At 45.6% G+C, this 9,203-nt stretch overlaps 1 long non-coding RNA gene across 1 annotated transcript; it reads left to right on the top strand.

Moving 5' to 3' along the window:
* Window positions 1–39: 39 nt before the first annotated feature.
* On the top strand, window positions 40–7,366 carry LOC309853398. Its single transcript, XR_014305654.1, has 3 exons — window positions 40–188; window positions 4,697–5,208; window positions 7,192–7,366. It is a non-coding gene; the product is annotated as an uncharacterized lncRNA (long non-coding RNA).
* The last annotated feature ends 1,837 nt before the right edge of the window (window positions 7,367–9,203 follow it).

Raw genomic sequence — 9,203 nt, 5'->3', positions numbered from 1 at the left:
ACTTAGAGGTAACATCCTTCTTTTACTTCCTGGGTGACTTCAGCAGAGAAGAATGCAAATGTTACTCCCACCCCTGGCCCCGAGATGGAGGCTCCTGCCCTCCAGGAAAGACCGTGAGTTTCTAGAGGCTGACAACTCCAGTGTGATGGTCACTGTGGCATTTTGAGAATGAGCAGGAAGGGAAGAAGGTAAGGACAAAGGTGACACCCTCAGCCCCAGAGAGGGATATGTGAAAGCTCCATCAGGAAGTTTCAGGGAAGGGGTCCCTGGGGGGCTCAGTCAGACCTGCCTTTGGCTCAGGTCATGATCCCAGGGCCCTGGGGTCAAGCCCGGCATCAGAATCCTTTCTCAGCAGAGAGCCTGCTTCTCCCTCTCTATCTCCTGCTCCCCCTCATTGTGCTCTCTCTCTGTCAAATGAATAAACAACATCTTAAAAAAAAAAAAAGAACAAATTGGAAACTTTAGTGATGTAAACATTCCAAATTTTCTGCTGGCAAAAAGCCCATAAATGCAGTCAAAATATAAACAAATGAAACTGGAAACAAATGTGAACTCGTATTATAAATAAAATATCTTCATTATACAAGCACCTCCTGGAAAACAATAAGAAAATGCCAATAACCTAACAGAATATGAACCCAGAAGTCACAAAAAAGGAAATACAAATGGCTCTTAAACCCAGAAAAAGAGGAGTGTCTGGTGGCTCAGTGGGTTGAGTGTTCGACTCTTGGTTTTGGCTCAGGTCATGATCTTAGGGTCCTGGGATCAAGTCCCACGTCAGGCTCCCCGCTCAGTGAGGAGTTTGCATCTCCCTGAGCCTCTCACTCTGCTTGTGCTCCCTCGTGCTCACCCTCTCTCTCTCAAATAAATAATTAAAATATTTAAAAAATAATAAACAGAAAAAGATGCTCACCTCACTCATATTAAGAGAAATGCAAATTCAAAACACAGTGAAGGGGCGCCTGGGTGGCTCAGTTGGTTAAGCATCTGCCTTTGGCTCAGGTCATGATTCCAGGGTTCTGGGATCGAGCCCCACATTCAGCTCTCTGCTCAGTGGGGAGCCTGCTTCTCCCTCTCCCTCTGCTGCTCCCCCTGCTTGTGCTCTCTCTCTCTCAAATAAATAAATAAAATATTTTTTAAAAACCTTTAAAAAAACACACAGTGAAACCATAGATCATTTCAAGGGATGTAGGAAAGATTTGACCAAATTCAACAACTATTCATAAAAACTGTTAGCAAAGTAGGTGTGAATGGAAATGTCCTCAATCTGATAAGAAGCATCTACAAGAAAAAGCTATAGGTAATATTTTACTTAATGTGAAAGACTGAATTGTTTCCTGCTGTGATTGGAGAGAAGACCAGGATGTCCATTTTCACCACTTCTATTCAACATCCCTCTAGAGGTCATAGTCATTACAATGAGGCTAGAAAAATAAATAAAAGGTAAAAGATTAGAAAGGAGGAAGTTAAACTATTTGCAGATGATATGATTATTTATAATGTAAAAAATCCAAGGGAATCTATGATAACTACTAGAACTAATAAATTTATTTAGCAAGTTCACAAGTTTAAAAGTTAATATACAAAATTCAATTGAATTCTTATATATTACATATGATTTTTTTTTAAGATTTTATTTATTTATTTGACACAGAGAGAGAGATCACAAGTAAGCAGAGAGGCAGTCAGAGAGAGGGGGAAGCAGGCTCCCCGCCGAGCAGAGAGCCGGACTCGGGGCTTGATCCCAGGACCCTGGGATCATGACCTGAGCCGAAGGCAGAGGCTTTAACCCACTAAGCCACCCAGGCACCCAACATCTGATTTTTTAAAAAGATTTTATTTCTTGGGCGCCTGGGTGGCTCAGTGGGTTAAGCCGCTGCCTTCAGCTCGGGTCATGATCTCAGGGTCCTGGGATCGAGTCCCGCATGGGGCTCTCTGCTCAGCGGGGAGCCTGCTTCCTCCTCTCTCTCTATGCCTGCCTCTCTGCCTACTTGTAATCTCTCTCTTTAAAAAAAAAATATATATATATATATATATATTTTATTTCTTTATTTGACAGAGAGAGAGAGTACAAGTATGCAGATCAGTAGGCAGAAGGAGAGAGAGAAGAAAGCTCCCCACTGAGCAGGGAGCCCAATGCGTGGCTTGATCCCAGGACCCTGGGACCATGACCTGAGCCAAAGGCAGACACTTAATTGACTGAGCCACCCAGGTGCCCTATACTATATATTCTCTTATATAATAGCAAACAGTTGGAAAGTGAAATTGTTTTAAAAAAATCTTATTTGCAACAGCACCAAAAAAATTAAATATCTAGGAGTAAATCTAGCAAAAGAAGTATAAGATATCTGCACTAAAAACTACAGATACTACCAAGCAAAATGCATGAAGACCTAAATAAATTGAAAAATGTTCATATGATTCATATGAAAAATGTTCATAGATTGACTGATTCAGTGTTGTTAAGATGTCAATTCTCCCCAAACGGATTTCTGATTCAGCAGGAAATTTTTTTTTCCAGAAATTGGCTCTGACTTTAAAATTTATATAGAATTACAAAGGACCTAAAATAACAAAACTCATTTTTTAAAAGATTTTATTTATTTATTTGTCAGAGAGAGAGAGTGCACAAGCAGGGGGAGCAGCGGGCAGAGGGGAAAAAAAAAGGAAGAAATCTTAGCAAACTTGGGGCAGATAATGTTTTCTTACCTGGAAAAAATGATAAATTTGGCTTAATCAAAATAAAAAAGTTCTGCTCTTCTAAGATATCACTGAGAAAACAGAAAGGCAAAACACAGATCAGGAGAAAATACTAAAAATGCATGTTAAATAAACAAAAACCTGTATCCAGAATCTATAAATAACTTTTACAATTCAACAATACAAGACAACTCAATTAGAATATGGACAACAGGGGCATCTGGGTGGCACAGTCAATTAAGCATCCAACTCTTGGTTTAGGTTCAGGTCCTGATTTCAGGGTCATGGGATGGAGCCCATGTGGGGTTGGTGCTGGTATAGGGCCTGCTTGAGATTTTCTCTCTGTTTCCCTCTGTCCTTACCCCCTGCACTCTCCCTCTCTCTCTAAAATAAATAAATCCTTAAAAAAAAATAATACGTGCAACAGATATGAGTAGACATTTCACTGAAGAGGATATATGAATGGCCAAGAAGCACACATAAGATGCACAAAATCATTATCCAGAGGTAAATGCAGATATAAACCAATGTGAGACAGCCCTTTACACCCAGTAGAATGAACAAAACTAAAAAGACAGGCAATGGGGCACCCGGGTGGCTCAGTCGGTTAAGCGTCTGCCTTCGGCTCAGGTCATGCTTCCAGGGTCTTGGGATCGGGCCCCACATTGGGCTCCTTGCTCAGCAGGGAACCTGCTTCTCCCTCTCCTTCTGCTCCCCCTGTTTGTGTTCTCTTTCTCTCTCTCTGTCAAATAAATAAATAAAATCTTAAAAAAAAAAAAAAGACAATAGCAAGTGCTCCTGATGTGCTGCTCGTGGAAATGCAAAATAGCGCAGCCATTGTGGCGAACTGTCTAGCCGTTTCTTACAGTAGGACCCAGCTCTTTTCCTCCTACGCATTTAGAGAGGTTAAATCCTGTGTCTATACAAGGGCTTGTGCATACAGGCTCATGAGCAGCTTTATTTGTAATAGTTCTAAATAGAAAACAATTCAGATGTTCTCCCAGCTCAACAGAGGAACCCCCTCTGGTCCGGCCACACACACAGTGGAACTCAACTTGGTTAAAAAAAAGGGGGGGGGGCGCCTGGTGCCTCAGTCTGTTAAACGTCCAACTTTTGGCTCTGGCTTAGGTCATGATTTCAGGGTCCTGAGGTCGAGCTTGGCATTAGACTGGTGCTTAGCGTGGAGTTAGCTAAGTCTTCTCTCTCCTTCTTCCTCTGCCCATCCCCCACTCACACAAGTGTGCGCTGTCTCTCTAAAAGAAAAAAAAAGTGGTAATGAACTACTGATACATGCAACAACTTGGAACAATTTCAGAATCATCGTGCTGAGGGAAAGAAGCCAAGCACAAAGCTTACGTACATATAACATTCTGGAACAAGCGAACTATTCTTGGTGACAGAGCAGATCAGGTTGCCTGGCAGTGGAAAGGGCAGAGAAGAGGGTGCCGGGAAGGGGTGCAGAACGCTGGTGGGGGTGATGATGTATGTTCATCATCTTTACTGTGGTCATGACCATGGTGGACATTGTCAGGGTCATAGATTTACACACTTGTCAAAACTGCACAAAGCATGTGCTTAACACGGGCTATTTAGTCTAATTACACTTAACAAAGGTGAAAGGCGGGGTGTGGGGAGGTGCCTGGGTAGCTCTGTCGGTTAAGCATCTGCCTTCAGCTCAGGTCATGATCCCAGGGTCCTGGGATCAAGCCCCACGTCGGGCTCCCTGCTCAGATGGGAGGGAATGTACGTCTTCCTTTCCTCCCTGCTCTATGCTCTCTCTTGCTATCTCTGTCCCTCTCTCAAATAAATAAATAAATTAATTAATTAAATAAAATCCTTAATAATAAAAATTTAAAAACTTTAAAAAGTTGAGAAGGTTGGGGGCGGGGAGGAATAACAAGGGGTTTGTTTCCCACCTGCTTGACTGACCAGATGAACCGTGTGAGAGTTCACTGTAATCTCAGGACTCTGCACTGATTCTCACTGTGGCCGCCAGGGGTGGAAACAGCCCAGCCCTGCAGAGGGATTCAGGAGGAAGATGAAGAAAATGCCATGGGACCCAGCAAGGCTCCTTCCAACCTCCCAGGAGTGATACCTACTAGAGAGGGCTATGGATTCATCGTGGCACTCTTTGTAACAGCAAACAGCTGCAAACGACCCGAATGCCCAGCCATGCAGGAATTTGCTGTATAAACTCTGGCCATTCTCAGCACTGAATACTACACGGCTGTGCAAAAAGACTGAGGCGACACAGGGCTGACAATATGGGAAGACCTCCAGGCTTGGCGAAGGAAAGAGCAAGGTGTGCACCTGCCCGGGGAAGGAAGCTTTGCTTCGTGTTGGAAAGCCGATGAGGATGCGGAGACCCTCCGCAGGGAAACACCAACATAATTCTATCACCTGTTCCTATGGTAACCACTGGGGAGCCATGGTAGGCAGAAGAGGGAGATAGTTGCCTTTTACCTTTTCATGCCTGCTGAACTCTGTGTTTGTTAATACCATCAAAAGGTAAGTGTTTAATCAAAAAAGGGAACATATGTAAGCACATGGAATGAGAGAGGAAATAGGAATAGGAGAGCTGCTGTTCAGAAGTTGACCGTGAACCAAAGCAATCAGATTGATCATGAGAAGAGCAAACACATCAAGTACTCACCAGTGCATTAGGGCTTTGCATGCAGAGCAACCTTTTAATCCCTGTACCCACCCCAGAGGTGTGCACTGTGCCCTCCCCCTTCAGGAAAGGGAGGGCGGGGGTGGGGGACGGCTCAGGAACTAAGAGCCTCCAGCTTGGCTTGCTTCCCTTACTCACAGTGCCATAGGATCCTCCTCCAATTAGGCTGAGAAAAGGGATATGGGGTCTGTCCGCTGGCTGGGCATGGGAGGCAATAATTGTATGGAGCCCACAGCAACCCCTTCCGGTTTATTTTTCTCACATTCTGTTGTGATGCCTATTACTCTTATTTTTCTTGTTTTTGTCCATTTTCTCCCAATAGCATGTCAGCTCTTGCAGGACTGGAGTTTTCTGTTGTCCTGATCACTGCTGGGTCCCCAGTGCCTGGCACATAGAAGTAGTCGAAAGAAGAATGAATGAATGAATGAATGATTAGAATGAATGAATGATCAAATTAGGAGGAAGAGCCTTAGGTGATTTGGGAGCAGGAATAGTTAGAGGCAGGAGAGGAGGGGCTGGGGTGGGGGAGGAGTCCAGGCGTGAGTGCCTTGGGGGCATTTGCAGGAGGAAGGGACAGGAGCAGAATCTTGGGCCAGCACATGGAGCCCTGGAAAGATGGAGGGGCTGGTAGCCCAGATGGGGAAGCTCAGGTGGTGATGGATGGTGGTGGTGATCCAACCTGGGTTGGATCTCAGGTGGTGATGGGCAGGGTAGTGATCCAACCTGGGTTGAGGCCCGGTGTGGCCCAGGAGCCTGGATAAGAAGGGCACCTTCAAGGTCCAATGGAATAAGAAAGACTGGGAAGACTGGGGAGCCCAGGGGCGCCCTTGCCAACCAGGAATTCAGCTGGGCCTGATTGAAAGGCAGTGAGTGACAGAGGCAAAGGGACACTAGCCTGGAACAGCTGACTGGGCTGGGCTCCCAGCTTGGCCCAAGGCTAGGTGAGGGGGCAGACCAGAGCAGAGCATCTGGGAGGGAGGAAAAATAGGGAGGGTGAGGGGAGTGGTGGGCATGGCGGGGTGGGGTGGGCAGGGCCACACTCATCCAGCAGAGCCAAGAAGGGAAAAAGTGCTTCTTAACAAACTTTAGACCACACACACCCCCTCCTCCCCAGGGTTCCTCCTTCCGCTCCAGCTGCGGGAGTCACCCTGACCCAGGCCTTGAAGATAGAAGCGCCTGGCTCCAAGGCTGGGGCTGAGCCTGGAGCCCTTCCCTCCTTCTCCCTACACCTCCGCTCTCCCTTCTCCTCAACTGCCATCCCTGCTCCCCCTCCTCTCCAGCCCTCCCACCCCTTGATTTGTGCAGCCCGCCTGCTGTCGTTTTCCAGTACCTTTTTCTATTCTCCCACTCTCTGCCTGCAGCCTGGGGAAACTGAGGCCCTGCGCTGGCAGTTCAAGCAGGCTGGAGTGGCACAGCTCCAGGGCTAGGGCCCCTGCCTCCCCAGTCTGAACATTATACGCCATTTAAATCTCATAACCCCAAGAGCTGGAAACGATTATTAGCCTCATCCCCCAAGGATGGGGAAACTGAGGCCCAAAGAGACAATACGCCCGGGAACCATCTGTGGGGTTCTGACCTTAGTCCTGCCGCACACACCAGCATCCAGGCTCTTGGCCTCAGCGGCACAGCCAAGGCAAGAGCTCTGCTGCCACCTGGTGGACACTCGCGGCTCCGTCAGGATGGAGTCGCCTGTTGCCTTTTGTCCTGAGCAGGATAGAAGTAGGAGGCAGTAGGGGGTGGGGCACGGGGGGGCGGGGGGGAGGGCCTTACTACACTCCACCCCTCATCCTCCTCTCCCACCAATTTTCTGGTTTTTCAAGACCTAAATGTCCACCAAGAAGACACCACCTAGCTCATCTCCTGCCCATGTTTGACTTGCGACTACTTTAAGTACGAAAAGACCCTAGATGTTAATTCTAACACTCAGGAAGAATGAAAGACAACAGACAAAGATATATCTATAATTATAAAAGGCAGCACGAATGCATTTTTTGGTCTCTTAACTGATTTTATTTTATTTTTATTTTTATTTTTATTTTTTTAGATTTTATTTATTTATTTGTCAGAGAGACAGAGAGATCACAGGCAGGCAGAGTGACCAGAAGGGGCAGAGGGAGGAGCAGGCTCCCCACGGAGCAAGGAGCCCTATGTGGGACTTATTCCAGGATGCTAGGATCATATCATGACCTGAGCCGCTTAACCGACTGAGCCACTCAGGCATCCCTCTTAACTGATTTTAAAAAGAAATTGTATGAAAATATATATTAATTATGTCATTGGGCCTATAACATGTAGAAATGTATTTGACTTGACAGTAGTACAAAGGAGGTGAGCAAAGTATACGAACAAGGAAATGACACCATGTAGTGACGCTAATTCACAAAAACACGTGAAGAGAACCAGAAAAGCAAATGGAGAAAATTAATATGACAAACTCTATAAATACATAATTGCCCTCTTCTATTTTCTCACATTCATATTCTATTCACATTCTATTTTCTCAGCCATAGAATTTTTTTAAAAAGATTTTATTTGTTTATTTGATGGAGAGATCACAAGTAGGCAGAGAGGCAGGGAGAGAAGCAGGCTCCCTGCTGAGTAGAGAGCCCGATGCAGGGTTCAATCCCAGGACTCTGAGATCAAGATCTGAGCCAAAGGCAGAGGCTTAACCCACTAAGCCAACCAGGCACCCCAAACCATAGAATTTTATTTATTTATTTATTTATTTATTTAACAGAGAGAGATCACAGGTAGGTAGAGAGACTGGCAGAGAGAGAGAGAGAGAGCGGGAAGCAGGCTCCCTGCTGAGCAGAGAACCCGATGTGGGACTCGATCCCAGGATCCTGGGATCATGACCCGAGCCGAAGGCAGCGGCTTAACCCACTGAGCCACCCAGGTGCCCCAAAACCATAGAATTTTAAGTGACAATTGCAACAATGTATTTAGGTTTGTATCATACGTAGATATAATACGTTTAACAATAGTAACAAAATAATAACAATAATGAGACAAAAGTGGGCGGTAGAGGAAATTAATCATATAGTAGTAACATTTCCAAATCTCATTAAAATTAAGGCAGCAGGGGCCCGTGGGTGGCTCAGTGGGTTACGCCTCTGCCTTCAGCTCAAGTCATGATCTCAGGGTCCGAGGATGGAGCCCCGTGTCCCGCTCTCTGCTCAGCGGGGAGCCTGCTTCCCCCTCTCTTTCTCTGCCCGCCTCTCTACTTAAAATCTATCTCTCTCTGTCAAATAAATAAAATCTTTAAAAAAAAATTAAGGCAGCTAAAAGATTCTAAATTAAGATATATGTGTTAAGCCCTAGAACAACCACTAAGGAAATAACTTAAAAAATGTAGGGTCCCAGGGCCTGGCTGGGTCATGGGTGGAGCACGAGACTCCTGTTCTTAGGGTTGTGAATTCAAACCCTACCTTGGGTGTCAAGATTACTTAAAAAATTAAATATTAAAAGAAAAAATATTAAACATATATAAAAAATAATTAAAAGAATTAAAATATTACACTAGAATATAGTCACTTCATGGAATATAAAGCAATAAGGAAATATATTCTACACGCGAGCATTCCCTGCGTTCCCTGGAAGTGGAACGCTCAAACTACCACCCAGACCTTCCCGGGTGCCTACAACTCCCGGCGTGCTGCGCACGACGCTCCTTGATGGCCACGGTGGAAAGGGAGGGGGCTAGTGGCGCTCCCTCTTGCGTAGTTTCGCTGTGGAAGAAGGAAGGGCTGTGAAAGGTTGGTGGATCTGGAGCCAGTGAAAAAGCAGATCTTGTTGAGCGTCGGAACGAGAAGCCAATGGGCGCGCAACTTGC

This window comes from Mustela nivalis, assembly GCF_964662115.1.
Source record: "Mustela nivalis genome assembly, chromosome: 1".
In the NCBI taxonomy this organism is placed as follows: Eukaryota; Metazoa; Chordata; class Mammalia; order Carnivora; family Mustelidae; genus Mustela; species Mustela nivalis.
Note: the sequence above shows the minus strand (reverse complement) of the source record. Positions and strands in the feature narration are given on the sequence as shown.